Genomic DNA, 22,441 nt, shown 5'->3' on the forward strand with positions numbered 1-22,441 from the left:
CAGCTGTATGAATTTGATGCTTGGGTGACAAATTGTTGACTCACGGCGGCAGGTTGAATCTTTGCCTGGGGTGCAGATCCATAAGCAAGGCGTGTTGCCGGCTTGGAGTGCGTCCTCGTCAGGGGCCGTCCTGGTAAATCTGCCTCGAGCAGTCCCCCAGCCTCGCTCGCGCCTTGAAATTTATTGGACTTATAAAGCAGGGCGAAGCCCGCTCGATGAGGCGTGATGTCTACCTGCGCGGCCTGGCCTCACCGCCGCACAGTGGTTTCCGGGTTCGTTCCTCGTGGCCCACACACCATTACCGGTTATAAACATTTCTTATGCGTGTTACCTCTCGTGGTAGACAGATAAGCAGACTTCGAATTTTTGTGACAAGATCTATATTTGATGGAGTAGCTTCTCCTGGTACATTAATGACTCAAACAGCTACAAGACTTCTATGAGTTCTGACTTGTGTAAGGGGGCGTGGCATTTAAAGAGCTGTCAAAATTGTTTTTTCATCAAAGAATTATTTTTTTTTAATTTCTGATTACAAATCTAGTAACTTTTTGTTCTAAAGTTGGCCCCCCTGATGTTACTAGATGAATGTAGCGCAGGAGAATTTTAACTTACATAAATATTCATTTTAATTTCAAATCCATTTTTCGTAAGTTTATTTTTCTTGATTTAACACTAACTTATCGGCCTGGTCGGCGCAGTTGGTATAGCGCTGGCCTTCTTTGCCCGAGGTTGCGGGTTCGATCCCGGTCCAGGTCGATAGCATTTAAGTGTGCTTTAAATCATGTCAGTAGATTTACTGGCATGTAAAAGAACTCCTGCGGGCAAAATTCCGGCACACCGGCGACGCTGATATAACCTCGGCAGTTGCGAACGTCGTTAAATAAAATATAACATATAACATTAACACTAACGTTTTATGCTATATGTTAACAGTAACAAGTACAAATGACTCTCGGGAGGAAATTAAACGCGGAATAAATATGGGAAATGCCTGTTATTATTCGGTTGAGAAGCTTTTGTCATCTAGTCTGCTGTCAAAAAAATCTGAAAGTTAGAATTTATAAAACAGTTATATTACCGGTTGTTCTGTATGGTTGTGAAACTTGGACTCTCACTTTGAGAAAGGAACAGAGATTAAGGGTGTTTGAGAATAAGGTTCTTAGGAAAATATTTGGGGCTAAGAGGGATGAAGTTACAGGAGAATGGAGAAAGTTACATAACGCAGAACTGCAAGCATTGTATACTTCACCTGACATAATTAGGAACATTAAATCCAGATGTTTGAGATCGGCAGGGCATGTAGCACGTATGGGCGAATCCAGAAATGAATATAGAGTGTTAGTTGGGAGGCTCAAGGGAAAAAGTCCTTTGGGGATTCCGAGACGTAGATGGAAGGATGATATTAAAATGGATTTGAGGGAGGTGGGATATGATGATAGAGACTGGATTAATCTTGCACAGGATAGGGACTGATGGCGGGCTTATGTGAGGGCGGCAATGAACCTCCGTTTCCTTAAAAGCCATTTGTAAATAAGTAAGTAAGTAGCCAGGGTTAATTTTTACTACAGGTATTTATGAGGTAGCTGCATGTTTCTATGCGTTTATTTTGTGGGAAATGCTGCTATTTTATTTTAACATTTTTTTTTCTTGAATCATAGGAAAAATATAATTTTTAATTTTTTTTAAGCAAATAAATGAGATATTTCATAAAATGCAGGCATAGAAATGTTTGTCTATGTCTTGTGAATGTAACAAAGAAACAAAGCATACGAATTGAGACCTTCTACTAAAAATTTGGGTTTGAAAATATTTCTAAAAATAATAGAAAAAAATGTAAAATCAAAAGCGAAAAAGATTTGGGAGTTCAAAATTTGGTTTTTGTTAGCTCTTTACATAGTAAAAGTACTCTCAAAATTTGGTTGAAAAAATGTTCGGGATAAAAGTTGTCATTTTTAATGGAGTGTCCTCTTAAGTTGTTATATTTTCGTGAATTTTGAAAATATGTTCGTTTCCACTTATCTCCAATAATAAAGAAATTTAAAATTCTATTTATTTTGGCGTTACGCCCGCGATATATTCCTATAGAGTGCCATTACTCCTAAAAGTGGTAAAGAGTGTAGCTGCTTTTTATATAATATTGATGTGGAATAAATTAGGCTGATTATTCATTTTTAGAGTACAAATACGTAGCCTAAATCTGAAACGATTTTTAAAAAACTTTAGTTTCCTCGAAAGATTTCTTCAGTAATTCTAAATATCCAAGTTCGATAAAACTGTCTTTGAGAACATAGAGTTATTTTGTACAAGCTGACGGTCAGACATTACGGCGACATATACTAACTTTCACATGCGCACAGTGCACCTAAAAATTGGCATTTAGCAGATGTCATTTAGTGTCCATTGCAACCAAGAGCAGACGATTTATCCATAGAACTGGGTCGTAAAGATAAACTGTGTTGGAGCAGAGTTTGCCAACTGTCGCATTCGCAGCTTTCCAGTGATCACAGCTGGAAGCTTTCGCTTCGCAGGTTGCATTTGCAAGGGCACACAGTATTTCTGTTTGTCGCCATTGCAGCGTGTTTGTTCAAACCCTTGTGCCCAGAGGGCTGCCTCTAAATAAATACACAAGAGCAAAGAAAGGTAGCAGTTGAGTACCTCCGCTGAAATCTAATGGCTTGCGAGGGAAGAGTACATTTGGCAACAGCTTCTGGTGTCTCCTCGAGTCCATCGTGTTTGCTTTTACGGAAATGCTTCAGGGAATTCTATTTGGGGATGCAGTTGATTTTATAACTTTTACAATAAATAAAAAAAACTGCTAAAAGTCGTGGTAATAAATTCGAATACAGCATTAGATAATAATATATGTTTTCGTAAACTTTATGTTATTTCTTAAAACGCCAAACATTTCAGAGTGAGTGTTAAATGAATGAAATGTTAAGAAAATTTCAACATCTGACATCAATTGCTTAGCAACAGTTATGATTTAAGTTACACTGTTCTGACGTCACTTTCTTAACAACGTATCAGTGTGTTTGTGTTCAATTGTCAAAATGTTACGAAAATGCAACATCTGACATTAGTTGCTTAGCAACGGGTCAAATGAATATAACGTTACGAAAATGCAATATCTCAAGTGAGTTGATTTGCAATAGGTCAGTTGAATGTAATGTCACGAAAAATTCAACATCCGACGTGAATTGCTTAGCAATGGGTCAAATGAATGTAACGTTACGAAAATGCAACATCTGACGTGAGTTGATTTGCAACAGGTCAATTGAATGTAATGTTACGAAAAGTTGAACATCTGACGTGAGTTGTTTAGCAACGGGTCAAAATGAATGTAATGTTACGAAAATGCAACATCTGACATGACCTGATTTGCAACAGATCAATTGAATGTAATGTTACGAAAAGTTCAACACCTGACGTGAGTTGTTTAGCAACGGGTCAAAATGAATGTAATGTTACGAAAATGCAACATCTGACATGACCTGATTTGCAACAGATCAATTGAATGTAACGTTACGAAAATGCAACATCTGACGTGAGTTGATTTGCAACAGGTCAATTGAATGTAATGTTACGAAAAGTTGAACATCTGACGTGATTTGCTTAGCAACGGGTCAAATGAATGTAACGTTACGAAAATGCAACATCCGACGTGAGTTGATTTGCAGCAGGTTAATTGAACGTAATGTTACGAAAAGTTCAACATCTGACGTGAGTTGCTCAGCAACGGGTCAAATGAATGTAATGTTACGAAAATGCAATATCTGACATGACCTGATTTGAAATAGGTCAATTGAATGTAATGTTACGAAAATGCAATATCTGACATGACCTGATTTGAAATAGGTCAATTGAATGTAATGTTACGAAAAGTTGAACATCTGACGTGATTTGCTTAGCAACGGGTCAAATGAATGTAACGTTACGAAAATGCAACATCCGACGTGAGTTGATTTGCAGCAGGTTAATTGAACGTAATGTTACGAAAAGTTCAACATCTGACGTGAGTTGCTCAGCAACGGGTCAAATGAATGTAATGTTACGAAAATGCAACATCCGACATGACCTGATTTGCAGCAGATCAATTGAATGTAATGTTACGAAAAGTTCAACACCTGACGTGAGTTGTTTAGCAACGGGTCAAAATGAATGTAATGTTACGAAAATGCAACATCTGACATGACCTGATTTGCAACAGATCAATTGAATGTAATGTTACGAAAAGTTCAACACCTGACGTGAGTTGTTTAGCAACGAGTCAAAATGAATGTAATGTTACGAAAATGCAACATCTGACATGACCTGATTTGCAGCAGATCAATTGAATGTAATGTTACGAAAAGTTCAACACCTGACGTGAGTTGTTTAGCAACGGGTCAAAATGAATGTAATGTTACGAAAATGCAACATCTGACATGACCTGATTTGCAACAGATCAATTGAATGTAATGTTACGAAAAGTTCAACACCTGACGTGAGTTGTTTAGCAACGGGTCAAAATGAATGTAATGTTACGAAAATGCAATATCTGACATGACCTGATTTGCAACAGATCAATTGAATGTAATGTTACGAAAAGTTCAACACCTGACGTGAGTTGTTTAGCAACGGGTCAAAATGAATGTAATGTTACGAAAATGCAATATCTGACATGACCTGATTTGCAACAGATCAATTGAAAGTAATGTTACGAAAAGTTCAACACCTGACGTGAGTTGTTTAGCAACGGGTCAAAATGAATGTAATGTTACGAAAATCCAACATCTGACATGACCTGATTTGCAACAGGTCAATTGAATATAATGTTACGAAAAGTTGAACATCTGACGTGAATTGCTTAGCAATGGGTCAAATGAATGTAACGTTACGAAAATCCAACATCTGACATGACCTGATTCGCAATAGGTCAATTGAATATAATGTTACGAAAATCCAACATCTGACATGACCTGATTTGCAACAGATCAATTGAATGTAATGTTACGAAAAGTTCAACACCTGACGTGAGTTGTTTAGCAACGGGTCAAAATGAATGTAATGTTACGAAAATGCAATATCTGACATGACCTGATTTGCAACAGATCAATTGAATGTAATGTTACGAAAAGTTCAACACCTGACGTGAGTTGTTTAGCAAGGGGTCAAAATGAATGTAATGTTACGAAAATCCAACATCTGACATGACCTGATTTGCAACAGGTCAATTGAATATAATGTTACGAAAAGTTGAACATCTGACGTGAATTGCTTAGCAATGGGTCAAATGAATGTAACGTTACGAAAATCCAACATCTGACATGACCTGATTTGCAATAGGTCAATTGAATATAATGTTACGAAAAGTTGAACATCTGACGTGAGTTGTTTAGCAACGGATCAAATGAATGTAACGTTACGAAAATGCAACATCTGGCGTGTTTAGATTAGCAACAAGTCAATTGAATGAAATGTTACGAAAAGTTGAACATCTGTCATGAGTTGCTTAGCAACGGGTCAAATGAATGTAACGTTACGAAAATGCAACATCTGACGTGTTTAGATTTGCAACAAGTCAATTGAATGTAATGTTACGAAAAGTTGAACATCTGACATGAGTTGCTTAGCAGCGGGTCAAATGAATGTAACGTTACGTAAATGCAACATCTGACGTGTTTAGATTTGCAACAAGTCAATTGAATTGTAATGTTACGAAAAGTTGAACATCTGTCATGAGTTGCTTAGCAACGGGTCAAATGAATGTAACGTTATGAAAATGCAATATCTGACGTGAGCTGATTTGCAACAAGTCAATTGAATGTAATTTTACGAAAAGTTGAACATCTGTCATGAGTTGCTTAGCAACGGGTCAAATGAATGTAACGTTACGAAAATGCAATATCTGACGTGAGCTGATTTGCAACAAGTCAATTGAATGTAATGTTACGAAAAGTTGAACATCTGACATGAGTTGCTTAGCAGCGGGTCAAATGAATGTAACGTTACGAAAATGCAACATCTGACGTGTTTAGATTTGCAACAAGTCAATTGAATGTAATGTTACGAAAAGTTGAACATCTGACATGAGTTGCTTAGCAGCGGGTCAAATGAATGTAACGTTACGAAAATGCAACATCTGACGTGTTTAGATTTGCAACAAGTCAATTGAATGTAATGTTACGAAAAGTTGAACATCTGTCATGAGTTGCCTAGCAACGGATCAAATGAATGTAACGTTATGAAAATGCAACATCTGACGTGAGCTGATTTGCAACAGATCAATTGAATGTAATGTTACGAAAAATTCAACTTCCGACGTGAATTGCTTAGCCATGGGTCAAATGAATGTAACGTTACGAAAATGCAATATCTACCGTGAATTGATTTGCAGCACCTCAATTGAATGTAATATTACGAAAAGTTGAACATCTGACGTGAGTTACTTAGCAATGGGTCAAATGAATATAACGTTACGAAAATGCAACATCTGACGTGAATTGATTTGCAACAGGTCAATTGAATGTAATGTTACGAAGAGTTCAACATCAGACGTGAATTGCAATGGATCAAATTAATGTAGGTCTTCCGAGATCTCTTCTTCCTACTGCTTTGTACTCGTAGATGACTTTCGACATTCATTTGTTCTTTATGCCTTGAATATTGTCACCCCATTTCTTCTTGTGTAGTTTTATTTTGTCTAGGAATGGGATAATTTCCATTTCCTGCAATACTACTTCATTCCTAATTTTATGCATCGTTTAGTAGCTCTCAGGAACTTCATTTCAGCTGCTGGTATGCTGCTTTCCTCTTTCTGACTTAATACCCAACTTTGGCTATGATATCATGGTGTGGCCACAGTCATTGTTTTATAAAATTTAATTTTTCTTTCTTTGTTTTCTTTCTCAAAGTTCTATGTATTGTGCCACACATGAACTGGAATTAGACAATCTATATATATAATTTGAACTGGTAATGGAAATTAGGGGAAAACTGCTGGACGGATTTTAATAAATGATCCTTTATTTTGAAGCTTGGAACTCAAAGTTTTTCGGAAAAATAGTAGTTTTCAGTGAAATGTCAATTTTTAAGCATAATTTTCCTATTTTCCAAAATCCATCTGTCGTCAGTTTTGAGAACTAGGTAATAGCATTCACGGCCGACTTGATATTCCCTTCGCTTTTTTGTAAAGGAGAAGCGAAGCGAGCATCAAGTCGGCCGTGTTGCATTTCAGAATAAAACAAAACACATACTGCAGTAAACAATATTACACGAAGGCCATGATCTGCAAGAATGCTGACATATTTAGAGCTCAAATTAAATTGGTTATTAAAAAATTAACTTACTAAAAATAATTTATAGGTTCGATTCTGTGGTGTGTAATTTTCTGGGTACAGCTGTGTATTGGATATTAAAAACTACAAAACTTGAGGTGGTTTGATGACATTATTACCATTAGAAATGAAATATTATTGTAGTTAATGCCGTGATGTGACTTTTTTTCATTAATTATACACATTAATGCTATATTGATGATATGAAAGTGAAACGTTTTGGGGTTATGTAAGTAGATGTAGAGAATAACTTAAATTAGATTTTGATTTATATATTTTACTGAGTGGCGGCTATATAGTATATATAGTATATGTTACTGAAAGCTATAAAACTTACGTAAGATAATAATATTATTAAAAATCAAATATTTTTATAATTATTAATCAAGTGGGGTTGGGTCTTTTTCATATATTTAATGACGGTGTGGTGTAGATATTTATATACGTGGTTCTCTTCAGTATTGGCTGGAGAGAGTATCTTTCATTGTTACGGAAGCAAATAACTTTCCGAATCTGGTATTCTTCATTGAAAATAAATCTGAAAAATGTTTATTTGAACGTCTAATGAACTTAGTTTGCAGCATTTGCTGCACAAGCCACTAGTTTATTATTTAATCTGTATGTCTTTGTGATATTCGTAAGATATATTTCCTAAATAGTTAAAATGAGACAACTGTTCTAAAATTATATCATTTATTTTTTAATGTTTTGTATTTCAACCTTAAAAATAATAGTAGTAGTAGTAGTAGTAGTAGTAGTAGTAGTAGTAGTAGTAGTAGTAGTAGTAGAAGTAGAAGTAGAAGTAGAAGTAGAAGTAGTAGAAGTAGAAGTTTTGTATTTCAACCTTAAAAATAATAATAGCAGTAGTAGTAGCAGCAGCAGCAGTAGTAGTAGTAGTAGTAGTAGTAGTAGTAGTAGTAGTAGTAGCAGTAGCAGCAGCAGTAGCAGTAGTAGTAGTCTCAGAACGTCGAGTTGAATTTCGATAAAGGTCAAGCTGAAGTGGCTGGGTTTGATGTTGAAGTTTCATATCAAATTGGAATTGCTGAAGGTCAAGTTAAGGATGAGAATGATCAGCAAATTCAAGAAGATAATGGCGAAGATTACTGTTAATGAATATCCAAATCATAATAATGGAGATCATATTAGCCTATTACTTTCCTTTATTCTTAACGTTGCTGCAGTACGTGCTGTGCCGGGAAGATCTGAGGACAACCGTTGTAGGCATTGCCACAACGAGGTTGAAACTCTTGCACACGTCCTGGGATTCTGTCCGCACGGCGAAGGTCTGCGAAACGCTAGACACCACCAAGTACGATCAATTATAGCCACTGCCCTTAAAGATGCCGATTACAACACCTTTGAAGAAGTACATGGTCTCTCCGTCACTGGCAGTACACGGCGCATAGATATAATAGCTTTCAAGGAATCTACAAGATCTGGATTCATAATTGATCCCACTGTGCGTTTCGAAACGAATGAGGAACAGCCAGCAGAAGTGGATAAGGAAAAAAAGAATATCTACAGTCCTACCATTCCATATTACCTCCAAAAGTACCAGCTAGAAGAGCTTGAAGTAATCGGACTTCTGGTTGGAGCAAGAGGTTCCGGTACTCTCTTCATGAAAGATGTGTTTAAGAGGCTTGGAATACCTACATCTATTATTCCGATTGTAACTTTAGCTGCATTGAAAGGATCAATTGCTCTCCTGAAGCATCACCTATATTCGAAATGAAACCAAGTTCATTAGTATTCTTTACTTTTTTTTTTTTGTAACATTTGCCTCTCTAAAACTAGGTATATTTCCACTAATCACAAAATGTATTTGCAGTTATGTACTTGTAGGAGTTTCATTGTCAAAACAAAATCAATGGTTCACTGAACTTGTAAACATTTATATGGTTAAGTACTCTTTGTCCCTTGTGGCAGCTCACGAATAGTGAGAAGGTTTCTAAACGTATATTTGCATATAATTTTTTCATGTCACAATTTAACCTCTAATAAATTTATGCAGTTTTATAGATAGGTATGTTTCAGGATTGAAACATTCATACTAAATTCTAACACAAAACATAGTATATCTACTCGTAAGCAAAGAAATGGCAGCATAGCTCTGTTTATTCGACCTTTGTGTACAGGAGTAGTTTACATGCAGTTTTTCCCGTTTTCATTTTAAACTTGCACAAAGTGGCAAATTTTTAAGTAGGCCTATGGTGAAGTGAAGAATCGAGCTTCATAAAATGGAAATTGGAAAATTTGTTTTTAAATTTATTATGGTAACACACAAGTACCTCTGTGTTAGAAACCGCATGCACTGGAACACATACGATTTCCCAAAGCACGCGTTTGTAATTATCATTTTACATTCAAATATCCGCCCACAGTGCCATAATATGTGGTCAGTTACGTCTGTAGGTGTAATTATAAAAAAATGGAAATGCTGGAGTACAATTCTCTCATTATAATTAGCCATGTTCTGTTAGGCTTGCATGATGTGAAGGTTTCCATTTTAATTAAAACATGAGTGATGATTGAGGCTTGTTGCGAAATATGAATTAGACATTTTATTTTTACTCCCTGCAGATGTTGGTCGTTCCATCAACTGTGAAGATTAATAATGAAAACAGGTAGTCTGCATTAATATTTAATTTTCATGTGTTTTGTGCTTACTCCACAATGATGCTTACAGTTTTATTTGTGATCGTATATCTGCCTGCCAGTTTGTCAGTGTTTCATAGATTTGTTAAAATATCTGCTACGTACCATTACAATTCAGGAATTCCTTGTCACAAAGTATTAGGGGCTGCAAGACAATAAACACCTTTAAAAACAGCTTAAAAGATAACCTTAATGATTTAAACTATCACTGACTACATTGTTACTTCATTCTTTAGACATCATCCTGATTGTGCTGTATTTTCAAAATTGTTTCATAATAATCTCTTTCTATTATCTAATATTATTTGAAATATATTAACATTCTATGTATTTTAGCATAATTCTGCTACACAGTTTATTTCAGTGTCTAATTAATAGTTCATAGTATTTTGTTGTTTAATTCTTATATAACTCTTGTATACATGTAACTCTCACTTCATCAAATTGTTGAATTCTCTGTAAGTTCATGCATATGTATATACACTTCTTGCTGGTTGAGTGGAAGAGAAGGCCTTACGCCTTAACTCTGCCAGCTAAAATAAATCATTATTATTATTATTATTATTATTATTACTATTATTATTATTATTATTATTATTATTATTATTATTATTATTATTATTATTATTATTACAATACTCATAAATCCTACGTCTAATTTCATTAGGTGGAACCCCCTTGTTAAGACGTATAAGGAAATGTATTGCAAAGGAGAGCTATTGTGAACAAATTCGACGGGTGTATACCTTCACTATGCTGCATATCCTTATATGTAGAATTACGTGTATTGTACTGTGGTAACTTTCGAGCAATATCACTTTTGTTGACATCGTACAAAATTTTTGTCCAATATTCTTTTGAGAAGATTAACTCCGTACGTAGACGAAATTATTGGGGATGATCAGTGCGGTTTTAGGCGTAATAGATCGACTATTGATCAGATATTTTGTATTCGACAGATATTGGAGAAAAAATGGGAGTATAAGGGTACAGCACATCAGTTATTCATAGATTTCAAAAAGACATATGACTCGGTTAAGAGAGACTTTTATATAATATTCTTATTGAATTTTGGTATTCCCAAGAAACTAATTCGATTAATTAAAATGCATCTCAGTCAAACTTACAGCAGAGTCCGTATAGGCCAATTTCAATCTGATGCTTTGCAATTCACTGTGGGCTAAAGCAAGGAGATGCACTATCACCTTTACTTTTTACCTTCGCTCTAGAGTATGTCATTAGGAAAGTTCAGGATAACAGATAGGGTTTGGAATTGAACGGGTTACATCAGATTCTTGACTATGCGGATGACGTGAATATGTTAGGAGAAAATCCACAAACGATTAGGGAAAACACTGAAATTTTACTTGAAGCAAGTAAAGACATAGGTTTGGAAGTAAATCCCGAAAAGACAGAGTATATGATTATGTCTCGTGACGAGAATATTGTACGAAATGGAAATATAAAAATTGGAAATTTATGTTTTGGAGAGGTGGAAAAATTCAAATATCTTGGAGCAACAGTAACAAATATAAATGATACTCGGGAGGAAATTAAACATAGAATAAATATGAGAAATGCGTGTTATTATTCCGTTGAGAAGCTTTTGTCACCTAATCTGCTGTCGAAAAATCTGAAAGTTAGAATTTATAAAACAGTTATATTACCGGTTGTTCTTTATGGTTGTGAAACTTTGACTCTCACTTTGAGAGAGGAACATAGGGTAAGAGTGTTTGAGAATAAGGTGCTTAGGAAAATATTTGGGGCTAAGAGGGATGAAGTTACAGGAGAATGGAGAAAGTTACACAACACAGAACTGCACGCGTTGTATTCTTCACCTGACATAATTAGGAACATAAAATCCAGACGTTTGAGATGGGCACGGCATGTAGCACGAATGGGCGAAACCAGGAATGTATATATAGTGTTAGTTAGGAGACCGGAGGGAATAGACCTTTGGGGAGGCCGAGACGTAGATGGGAGGATAATATTAAAATGGATTTGAGGGAGGTGGGATATGATGATAGAGACTGGATTAAACAGTAGCTCCATCTATCTTAGCTCTATTATTAAGTCTCTAGCTAGACAAAAAAACGAGGATTGATAACTAAGTAAGTTTCCAATGGTAGAAGTTACTTGAATGCTAAGGGACCTTTTTTTCCTCTGTATGGACACTGCTATAGCTCCTAAGCGTTCCGATGTACGACCCAGCGAACACAGGAACTTTTGCAGTTTTTGCACTAGAACGTCATGGAGCCTTCTCCTTACAGTCCGTATTTACCACCATACGATTTCATTTGTTTGGTCCCTGAAGAAGCATTTTGGAGAAGTACGGTTCCTAGATGATGCAGCTGTATAGAATGCTGTCTAATTTTTTAAACTTGTACAGCGATGGGATAAGTGTTGTCGCTAGTAGTGTATGTAGAATAAACGTAAACAGCTTTCAGTTGAACGTTGTAAATACAGGGACATAATTTTATTTTTACTTCAATTTTTATTGTACCTGAGTTTTTGAATGTGCTTCACTCCCACCCCTTCTACTAATGAAGTTCAACCGTTCTCCACACAGATCCAAGACCGCGTATACAGTTATAGTAGCCTCACCGTCACAGTACGTTCCAAAAATATGTTCGCGTTTTCCAATGACGAAAGAGCATTCAATATTGCATCTTTTTCGCATAGGTACTGTCGTCCATTTGCCTACGTCGCATTCCGGTTTTCTCCACCAACTTCTATTAGCCTCTCTGTAAAGGCTAGTGACTGGGCTGTCTTAGCTCTTTTCTGAGAACATTAATTTCTGTTAGGAATTGGACATCTACGTAATATTATACCCATAAAACTGTTTAAAATAACTTAAATAAAAGGGCCTCGTTAAGTAGTGAACTGTCACGTGATTTCCCTCCTTTCTACGATCCTGCAACATAACCACTTGGACGGACAGTAGATAGCATGTGTGAGTAATTTTATCTTTTCGGATCGAGCAGAAGTGAAGATTGAATTTACAGTACGTAAGGTACTCTTTTACAGAGTAGGTACAAAATTATTTCAACATGAGTTACTAGTACGAAGGACGAAACTGGTAATTGGAATTACACACATTAGAACTGGAGTCTGTATCAAAATGAACCGCCACCATTTTAAAAAATATGTTTAAATATCCATATTATGATTGTTTTTCAATTTAACTTCATTCTCTATATTGTACGCTAATGTGCTGTAGACAGTATAATACACACTGCATAATGATTACGTCCGTATGGACAGCTCAGTTCGTGAGTAAAAACACTCATTGTTAATACTGTACTGTATTCTGATTAAACAAAAACGTAATGAAAATTATCAAACTCAAAAGCGTGATATTTCCTAGTTTACGTAAATGGATGAACTACTTTTCTTCCCTCCTATACCTAGTAAAGTGATTTGTTTGTATATTACGCCATCGAACTCCAGTCGTGGAAGGGAGTAGCAACCGTTGATCCAAAGGTATAGCCAGGTTAATATCAGAAATGCTAGTAAAAATAAAATGATGTCCCTGTATAACTTGTCCATAAGTTACACATAAAACTCTAAAGAAAAGAGGCAATCTTATTTAATCATCTTCCTTCGTAGTAATGAATAAATAGAACAAGCACCGATATTAGAAAAGAATTACTTACAATCAGTCCAAGTTGTATTCTACGAACACAAACGTTACCGCATTGGAAGAGGCGAATAATAAGAAGAGACTCAGACAGATTACCATATAAATTGGTACATTACAGGCAAAGTACAGAAAAAATTAATTTTCCACATACCAGAAGAAGCTCCGGAGAAAAATTGTAATAGAAATTTTAAAATGTAATTACTTTAAGTCGAAAGAATTTTAAATGCCTAAGCCAGGTTATGTTTTATTATTATTATTATTATTATTATTATTATTATTATTATTATTATTATTATTATTATTATGTTTGACTGGGAAGTAAAGAAATGACAAAAAGTATACGTTATTTTATTTTATTTATTCACTTTAACTGGAAAAACAATAATGGATAGTGAGATGAGAGAGAGATGGAACGGAGAAAAATTCTCTCCGGCGCCGGGATTTGAACCCGGGTTTTCAGCTCTCCGTGCTGATGCTTTAACCACTAAGCCACGCCGGATACAATCCCGACCCCGGCCAACCAGTCACTCATCTGAGTGCACCTCTACACATGTATGGACTTCGGTCCTGCGTGCATAGACATCTATGACGTAGTGCAGAGGGCGGCCACCAGAGGGAACCCAAGAGATGGAGCTTAATCTGAGACGATTCTCAACGGTGTCGGGATTGTATCCGGCGTGGCTTAGTGGTTAAAGCATCAGCACGGAGAGCTGAAAACCCGGGTTCAAATCCCGGCGCCGGAGAGAATTTTTCTCCGTTCCATCTCTCTCTCATCATCTGAGAAAGCAGAATATCTGCATGGAAATATCATATGTACTTCGGTACATCAAAATAAATAATGGATAGTTTTATAACTAGCGTTAGAATCCTTAGATGGATAAATATTTTATTTGCACTGTATTTAATTTAATTTAATTTAATTTAATTTAATTTAATTTAATTTAATCTAATTTCTTCCTGTAACCACTACAGGTTGCCATCGACAAAGAGTACCATGATAGAATAGAGTAAATGCCTTGGGGCTTAGTGATACTTTGTTGTTAGAGTGAAAAATAACAATTTGAATTATATTGAAACACATGATGTTAAACGAAGTAACGTCAAGGAGATGCGAATTAGTCATGGTCCATATGTATGATGCCTGAAAATAGCTATTGAGCCTTTGAGTGCTGCAATTGTTAGATCTCTTAAAATACTTTTATGCAGGCCAAAAGATTTACAGAAGTCGACTAGGAACCGGGGTATGGCCCCACGGACTCCTATCATTAGTCCCGTAATGACGATGGATTCCAGATGGTATTTGTCCTTATAAAACTGATGGAAGGTTCATATATATTCCTTTTTTCCTCGTGTACTTCTTCTGGCTGGTGTAAACTCGTAATTATGTTATAAGTTTCGGACAAGGTCACTTGAGCGTATATTTTAAATGTTATTTCACATATATTTTGAATTTTTTTATGTAAATACATATTGTCAAATATTCACATCGATCTTTCATGTCTCGTGACGAGAATATTGTAAGAAATGGAAATATAAATATTGGAAATTTATCCTTTAAAGAGGTGGAAAAATTCAAATACCTGGGAGCAACAGTAACAAATATAAATGACACTCGGGAGGAAATTAAACACAGAATAAATATGGGAAATGCCTGTTATTATTCGGTTGAGAAGCTTTTGTCATCCAGTCTGCTGTCAAAAAATCTGAAAGCTAGAATTTATAAAACAGTTATATTACCAGTTGTTCTGTATGGTTGTGAAACTTGGACTTTCACTTTGAGAGAGGAACACAGGTTAAGGGTGTTTGAGAATAAGGTGCTTAGAAAAAAATATTTGGGGCTAAGAGGGATGAAGTTACAGGAGATTGGAGAAAGTTACACAACACAGAACTGCACGCATTGTATTCTTCACCTGACATAATTAGGAACATTAATTCCAGACGTTTGAGTTGGGCAGGGAATGTAGCACATATGGGCGATTCCAGAAATGCATATAGAGTGTTAGTTGGGAGGCCTGAAGGAAAAAGACCTTTGAGGAGGTCGGGACGTAGAAGGGAAGGTAATATTAAAATGGATTTGAGGGAGGTGGGATATGATGATAAGGACTGGATTAATTTTGCTCAGGATAGGGACCAATGGCGGGCTTATGTGAGAGCGGCAATGAACCTCCGGGTTCCTTAAAAGCCAATAAGTAAGTAAGTAAGTAAGTAAAGATTAATTTTTCGGTCTTACAGAATTATCTGTTATGGTTACCATTGGTTATTAATGGAGAAAAATTCCCTCAGACGTCTGGGATCAAACCCGAAACCCGCAGTTCTACGTGCTGGATGCTCTAATCTCTGAGCTACGTCAAAACTCAATCCTCAGTACCGGATCGAAACTTTCTCCTTTGGTACTTTCCTTTAGTGGCCTTAGTCCACGTTCGACATATATTTTGACAAATATTGTTCGAAGACAGGTCTGGACCCCACAAGTGACATCAATAGGGCATCACTCTTGAGGCAACTAGGCCAGGAGATAATGGGGTATGGTGGCCAGTTTTGGCACGTATATAGGTATATTATTATATTTAATAATTTTGCCTACAACCTTTAAACATAAGTTTGTGAATAATTATTTATGAGTACCGTACTGTTATTTTTAAGCTGCTGAATTGTGTGTGAATGATTTTCTTATATTCACTCATGCAGTCAACCTCGCAGAACTGAGTCTTCCTGAATGGGAGCTGAAAACATTGCAGTTTCAAAATAAGTTGGATAGCGGTAAGAAATAACTTGGGTACTGAAATGATGATGAAAAAAAAGGTCGAGACATTGTTAACAGTCTGAGAAAACAGCGTTCAACTCCTCTTGCAACAGCGTTTCATAACTGACTACGTTTACCTCTCCAACAACATTGCTAGAATAATATCGACAGCAAAAAAGGTAGGGCTACAACAAACTGTACATTTCCGTATGTGTAGTCTTCGTATTTTTTGGATTTTCTGTTCCCCATGCTCGCTGGATTTATTTGTTGAAAACTCGGTTGAGATGAAATTGTGCCTCGTTCATAAAATAAGCATTGTTTTTTTTTTTTTTTACCCGGAGAAAGGCAGAAAATTTATGTGCAGAACGCAGTCGATTTTTTTTTTTTTCGTCTGTATGTATTCAAAAACATTTCCAAATACATTCAGAGTATTCTATGAAGTCATGCAACACTTACATGTAGGCGCAGAGATTGCGTAACATGTGGATATTATTTACTTTTCGTAGATTACATTTATCTTGAATTCAATTCGTTTGTCATCAGTAGACGTTAAAATGGCGTCATATACTATACAGCAGCGAATATTTACCGTAAAACATACTGTTCAAACATGAGGAAGCAAATTAACAGACAAAACATATCACTGAATTGTATGCATTGAACACAGTTCACAAAAATCTACCAAAAATTTAAGTGAACATTTTCAAGGTTTGTGAACTTGAATCTATATTGAATAAGTTGCTGACATTTCAAAGGAAGCCTATCCAACGAGTTAAAATATTTCTATAATGGAGCAAAGTCTCGGTAACATTCTTTCAGTTATTCATAGATTTCAAAAAGGCATATGGCTCGGTTAAGAGGGAAGTATTGTATGATATTCTTATTGAATTTGGTATTCCCAAGAAACTAGTTCGATTAATTAAAATGTGTCTCAGTGAAACATACAGCAGAGTCCGTATAGGTCAGTTTCTATCTGATGCTTTTCCAATTCACTGCGGGCTAAAGCAGGGAGATGCACTATCACCTTTACTTTTTAACTTCGCTCTAGAATATGCCATTAGGAAAGTTCAGGATAACAGGCAGGGTTTGGAATTGAACGGGTTACATCAGCTTCTTGTCTATGCGGATGACGTGAATATGTTAGGAGAAAATCCACAAACGATTAGGGAAAACACGGAAATTTTACTTGAAACAAGTAAAGCGATCGGTTTGGAAGTAAATCCTGAAAAGACAAAGTATATGATTATATCTCGTGACCAGAATATTGTACGAAATGGAAATATAAAAATTGGAGATTTATCCTTCGAAGAGGTGGAAAAATTCAAATATCTTGGAGCAACAGTAACAAATATAAATGACACTCGGGAGGATATTAAACGCAGAATAAATATGGGAAATGAGTGTTATTATTCGGTTGAGAAGCTTTTATCATCCAGTCCGCTGTCAAAAAATCTGAAAGTTAGAATTTATAAAACAGTTATATTACCGGTTGTTCTGTATGGTTGTGAAACTTGGACTCTCACTCTGAGAGAGGAACATAGGTTAAGGGTGTTTGAGAATAAGGTGCTTAGGAAAATATTTGGGGCTAAGCGGGATGAAGTTACAGGAGAATGGAGAAAGTTACACAACGCAGAACTGCATGCATTATATTCTTCACCTGACATAATTAGGAACATTAAATCCAGACGTTTGAGATGGGCAGGGCATGTAGCACGTATGGGCGAATCAAGAAATGCATATAGAGTGTTAGTTGGGAGACCAGAGGGAAAAAAACCTTTGGGGAGGCGGAGACGTAGATGGGAGGATAATATTAAAATGGATTTGAGGGAGGTGGGATATGATGATAGAGACTGGATTAATCTTGCACAGGATAGGGACCGATGGCGGGCTTATGTGAGGGCGGCAATGAACCTTCGGGTTCCTTAAAAGCCATTTGTAAATATTTAAGTAAGTAAGTAGGTTTAATTTGTAATTCAGTAAATACAAAAATATTCTTTGTTCTTAACTTCTATGATAAAATGTCTAGCTTTCATTAATCAGGTAATCTTGTCGTACTTTAATTTTTATTGTAATTGTAATTGTAAATTTAATGTTAATTGTAATTTTATTGTTCATATTATAGTTGTAATTCCCTGGTAGATGGGCAGAGAAGGCTTGACGGCCTTATCTCTACCAGGTTAAATAAATAAATAGTCTACTAAATACTAAAATTATTTTCCATTCATTTCACGACACTGTATTTACTAGATTATTTAGTGACGATGGAATTGGTGGTATTGAGATGGTATTCGGCAAAATTCGTCATCATAAATTACCTGACATTCGTCTTAGAGTTGGCAAAAACTTCCAAAGGAAGCCAAACAGATAATCATCCCAATTGGGAATCGAACCCACGCCTGAGGGCAGCTCCGGATCACAGGAAAACGCGCCTGTCTACTGAGCTATCTCTGAAGCTGGGGTATTATTTTTATTTTTATTATTTTTGTCGTTTAACGTATCAAGTTATAGAAGTTACATACCTAAGTCAAAGGCAAAGACTAATTGTGATTTCCCGGTCTCTGATAGGATCAAAAATCCTGATAGAACTGATATTTAACACTTTCGGTGAATTTCGGTAAAGTCCGAAGGGCCTAATTAGTCAAGTCCACTCCCCTTACCTCCACGCTGGGGCCCTTAGGATCTTTTAAGATAACTATTACAATTTTACTACGTCATACTACTTTTGACCAATAAACCGGTATGAAAAACGTATTTCAACCAATTATGTCTGTTTATCCCTACAATTTTATCACTTCCCTAGCATGTGTTTATTTTTATCACTTTCCTAGCATTTGTTTGTTTTTATCACTTCCCTAGTATTTGTTTCTTTGTTTGCCAACATTTCAAACTGCAAATTCTTTACGGTACTATTAAAACATGCTTTGCGACCGTCGTTTGTTTTCAGCATAGATAGTCGACTGAAAATGACAGCTCCGTTCAAATGTTTTGGTGAAGTTAAAATTAGTGAAATAGAATTTTAGTAATTCAATTAATGCCTATTTTATTGTGTTAGAGTATTTTATTTATTGTAATCTTTATATACTTTCTTCTGTTTTTATTACCTCCCTGCCAGCCACCGGCGTAGCTCGGTCGGCTAAGGCGCTTGCCTCCCGATCCGAAGTTGCGCTCGGGCGCGGGTTCGATTCCCCCTTCGGCTGATTACCTGGTTGGATTTTTTCCGTAAGGCAAATGTCAGGTAATCTACGGCGAATCCTCGGCCTCATCTCGCCAAATATTATATCGCTATCACCAATTCCATCGACGCTAAATAACCTCGTAATTGATACAACGTCGTTAAATAACCAAGTTAAAAAAACCTCCCTACCATTTGTTTCTTTATTTGCCAGCATTTCAAGCTGTACTATACTTACGGTACTATACAACATGCTTTGCGATCGTCATTGTTTACCGCATAGAAAGTCAACTGGAAATGGCGGCTCCGATCAAAGCTAACTTTAGTGAAATAGAATTTCAGTAAGTCAATTAATATTTTATTTCATTAGAGTACTTTATTTCTTCTAATCTTTATATACTTTCTTCTAATCGTGTAACAATCAATTAAATCCGAATCTCTTTTATTTACAGATGATGCAACGCTCTATGCTACTGATAGGAATGTGAATGAATTGGAAGTAAAAGTGATTCAAACTTTTGATAAAGCTGCGCTATTTGGTTTTTGGCTAATGGTCTTTGCCTTAATGACAACAAGATTCAGAGTATTTTATTTTCGTTGCGTAGAGAGGTATGTGATAATACCCTTCAACAGGTTAAACACTTGGGTGTGGAAGTAAAAGTGATTCAAACTTTTGATAAAGCTGCGCTATTTGGTTTTTGGCTAATGGTCTTTGCCTTAATGACAACAAGATTCAGAGTATTTTATTTTCGTTGCGTAGAGAGGTATGTGATAATACCCTTCAACAGGTTAAACACTTGGGTGTGGAAGTAAAAGTGATTCAAACTTTTGATAAAGCTGCGCTATTTGGTTTTTGGCTAATGGTCTTTGCCTTAATGACAACAAGATTCAGAGTATTTTATTTTCGTTACGTAGAGAGGTATGTGATAATACCCTTCAACAGGTTAAACACTTGGGTGTTGTTCTTGATTCTAAATTGAAATGGGAAGGTTATATTAATGACTAGACTTCGTGGAATTGCCACGAGAATCGTAAGGTTTACTATGCACGCGGTATAGACTGTATGAGAAGGGGGAGTGCGACGGACGGAGTATGCCTCTGATGTAAACACTGAGCAGTATACTGCGGTTACAATAAAACCTGTATCCTGCATTCAAGAAATATAATGAATGATCATTGAAGTAGGAAATGTCTAAACATGTAAATACACAATTATTTTGTAGTGAGATATATTAACTCTTAAAATTTAATGTAATATATTCACATCATCCTTGAATATGTGCATTGCAGTGAAGAGTTACGTACATTTTGAGCGACTGCAAAGTAACCTCCTCCGATGGTCACTCAAACAGTTTTTATATTGGGAAAATGTACGTTCAACATCACACGATGTAATAGGTGCATATTTGAAGAACGGAAAGTCACTACTTTTTAGTACACCAACTTCAGACGTCTTATCGTGACCTGATAGTACATCATTTATAATACGAAGTTGTGAATAGGCAGAATTTTTAGCATTAATGTTTCTCAACTTACATTTCACTTTTTCTGAAATTAATGAATTGTTATTTTGGATAACGGTTTGTGATACTTTATACACTATATTAAGGGCTTCTGAGAGGTGTAGTTTAGACGATTCTAACAGGGTGATGCGTTTGGACACGATTTTAAAATTAGAATCAATGAACAGAATATCTTCCAATAGCTGCTCAGAAGGCAATGATTTTACAACTGCAACAGCGGAACTGTCTGTGCTAGCCAATGCATAAATTACCTCCATTATTTTGCCTTAATATTCTGCATAATAATTAACATCATCCAACCACGGTTTCCAACGGGTCAAGACTGGCTGCGGGGGTAAGAGTATTCCAGGGGCAATTGTTTGGAACAGCAACACTCTCATTGTAGAATGTTTGATTGAATTCTTGTGTGCACTGAACAAATGTTAAGCTTTGACTATTCCAACCACAGTAATGCAAAAACAAGTGCTTACATAGGTATACATTAGCTGTAGCTGCTCTATCTATTTGGACCGGTCACATCTCTAAACATGAACTGCTTATACTACCAGACCAGGCGGTCGCCCACCTCTTCTATACTAACGTACATCGGCAACCTGATTGCATGCTGCGTGTGGCAATTCAACGAAGTCTAGTAATGACCTATGTATTAGATTGTCAAGAGTAATCTATTTATTAAGAAAAACTTAGACACCTTGTACCTAAAGAATTTCTTAAAAGCTCGTATTTTGCTTTTTTTAATAGTATTATTACTTAATGGTATTCATTTGTGAGGAAATCGTCAGAAAATTGATCAAGTACTTCTTTTGAAAAAAAAAAAAAAAAAAAAAAAAAAGCAATACACATTTTGACTGATTCTGATTTTGATGCTCACTCCAGACCTTTCTTTATTTCTGAAATAATTTTAACTGTTATGTATTTGTATATTTTCCATTGTTTGAATAAAATTATGTCATATTTAGCCTAAATAGTTGTTATCCGTATAGCGAGATTCATCATTATGGTACCAGATATAATTACCACCTTGTGACCCCTAGAGTTAGATTAGCCAAGCCTAAACAATGGTTTACATCAGCGTTTCTCAAACTTTTTTGAAGTGAGGACCACTTTTTAAAGTCAGAAGAGTTCCGCGGACCTCCTTACTCTTGTTCCCTTCAAAAGCAAATTTATCATTTTCGTAGAATATTTTAATACCAGTAAACTTATATTTTAAAATTGAATTAAGGTTCGATACTTTGGTCCTCTGTTATGAATTCGGGTGGTCCCTGGCTGGGTTACAGGCACGGTTCCAGATGTGCAGGGAAAAGATGTCGAGAAACACCACGTATATAGTGCTTTAAATCCTTTTTTTGTTACTGAGAGTAGAGTGGGAAGTTGATAGACGGGTAGGGT

At 36.0% G+C, this 22,441-nt stretch overlaps 1 long non-coding RNA gene and 2 other non-coding genes across 3 annotated transcripts in view; 2 read left to right on the plus strand and 1 right to left on the minus strand.

The window, feature by feature from the left end:
* The window catches only part of LOC138706708 (uncharacterized), a 1,118,142-nt gene that overhangs the window by 962,665 nt on the left and 133,036 nt on the right, over nt 1–22,441 (plus strand). The gene's annotated exons all lie outside the window — the stretch shown is intronic.
* Nucleotides 14,042–14,113, minus strand: TRNAS-GGA (transfer RNA serine (anticodon GGA)). Its single transcript has one exon. It is a non-coding gene; the product is annotated as a tRNA-Ser (tRNA).
* Nucleotides 14,286–14,357, plus strand: TRNAS-GGA (transfer RNA serine (anticodon GGA)). The gene has a single exon. It is a non-coding gene; the product is annotated as a tRNA-Ser (tRNA).

This window comes from Periplaneta americana, chromosome 9 (genome assembly GCF_040183065.1).
Source record: "Periplaneta americana isolate PAMFEO1 chromosome 9, P.americana_PAMFEO1_priV1, whole genome shotgun sequence".
Lineage (NCBI taxonomy): Eukaryota > Metazoa > Arthropoda > Insecta > Blattodea > Blattidae > Periplaneta > Periplaneta americana.